A 2,129-nucleotide genomic window follows, 5' to 3' on the forward strand; every position below is an offset into this window, starting at 1 on the left:
TAAATGTCTTGAGTATATACTAGGCCTATAATTTTTGTAGGTGGTTTTAACAACAACTGGAGCAAACTAATTTCTTTTTCAGAAAGTTGAGGTAAATAACAATGGAATCACAGTAAATTCTTTTGAAAATAATGGAAAAATTGACCTTAGTCAATAAATACCTGCAATTATAGATAACTGGGGTATACATTCTCATACAGGTAGCTTCATATGCAAGGAAGTGATAACCATAGCCATGCCAACATTAAATAAACCAATAGAAAGATATTTAACCACTGAAATGCTCTTCTAACATTAGTGATGTTATACAAAATGTGTTCCATTCAAAAACATTCTCCAAGATATGATTTATAAACAAGTACAAGATGTGACCTTGACCAACCAGAGACCTATATATACAGGGCTTTTGATACTTATCTGAAAGAGATGCTTTACGACACATTTGTACACATCTTTTAGTTCTTCAAAACAATTCATATTTTAAAAATTGCAGATTATTTTATTTTCTATCATCATTCGTAGTATTGTTGACTTAATAGTCACTCTCCTATCTCCAATTTTGAGAATGTGAAATTACGGATTTTGCCTAGAAACAGAAGACGTTTTCCCTTCTCAAACACATTGCCTGAATTTTTATTTTACCCAGCCTTGAAACAGACGACTTTTCCTTCTCGAGCACATTCACATCGAAACAAAGTACACGTTCTCTGCAGGGTCTAGAACACATTATCTGAGTCTCTATTTCGCCTAGAAAATGAAGACTCTTCCCTTCTGGAACGCATCGTCTAAATCTTTATTTTCTCTGAAACAGAATAAGCATTTTCATACGGTGTCTATCAAAATCTCTTTTCCTTCTGGAACACATCGGCTGATTCTCCACAAGAAACTTTGCCTTTTGGAGAGTGTAATTCATGTATCGTGTAATTATCTACTTCACCTAGAAACAGGGGACACTTTCTCTTTCGGAACATGTCTTGCTTTCTCAATATTTGAATTTCCGAAATATCAAAGGTCTTGTGAACAAATTGTTCATATTTTTGTATTATAGGACAGATTGTCAATTGTTGTTACTTTCACAAATATATGATACTGCGATTAATTCTATTTCACATCCTTTAAGTAGTTTAGTATTGTATTTCGGAGAACTGGTTTACGTATTATGTTGATCACAACATCAAAAATGAAATAACTGATAGATAGTCAGTCCTAACCCTTTGCTCTCATCCACCTGAGCGCCAATGCGTTTGTACAGGTAAATTGATCAAATCATAGAATTTAAAGTTCAGAAATTTAAATTTAAATAATAGCAAGAACGAATGTTGTTTTTATAAAACATAATTGGTATCATTTGATTCTTTTCGTTTTTACATTTCCATGTAATATGACATTGCAATAAATAAATAAAAAAAACCATAATCGTTGGCAGTCGAAATCTCATTAACATATGTACATATTGTAAACTTATCCTAAATAATAAAACTATTTTATTGTACAAAAACAACAGGTGGTATTTGTATAAAGCATCTGAAAATCTGTGATACCACAAAAACAGTAATATTTAAAAGGTGTGTATTCGTCATGTCACCCCCTCGTAAGATTCCAATTTTTACAAATAGAAATATGTAGTAATTATTTTTAATAATACAAATTTCTTTTTGTCAAAATGTTGCCACACTCATGATAATGAAATATAACCAAACCTTGCAAAATGTTATTATTCATGCATTTCTCTGCTAATGCATTTTTTTATATACCAGACAGTGTGCACGTGTTGAGCCGGTCATTTAATGTTACGTTGAAGCTCGCGGTACGTTTAGGGGTGGGGGAGTTAATTCATAAAAGGAAAATAATAACTGCAAGCCAATAATTAGATTACATATAAAATAATATAATGCTTCAGACTGCAGTTTATTGAAACAATGAGAGCATATTTCATTATTTCTGAATTTAGACTGGCCAGTTCGGTCCGGTTTCGTTTCGGAATTACATCCCCAACGCATACTTCCTTTGCAGAACAACCCGAAACCACGAGGGCAACGTAAACCGGAGTGCGGACTGTCTTGGTGGAAACTCAAGTCAACAACTCATCAAGTTGTGTTATTGGTGTAATCGATTGTGGACATACATAT

This window comes from Ylistrum balloti, unplaced genomic scaffold, assembly GCF_031769215.1.
Source record: "Ylistrum balloti isolate Yb309-2 unplaced genomic scaffold, AGI_CSIRO_Ybal_v1 Utg371040, whole genome shotgun sequence".
NCBI lineage: Eukaryota > Metazoa > Mollusca > Bivalvia > Pectinida > Pectinidae > Ylistrum > Ylistrum balloti.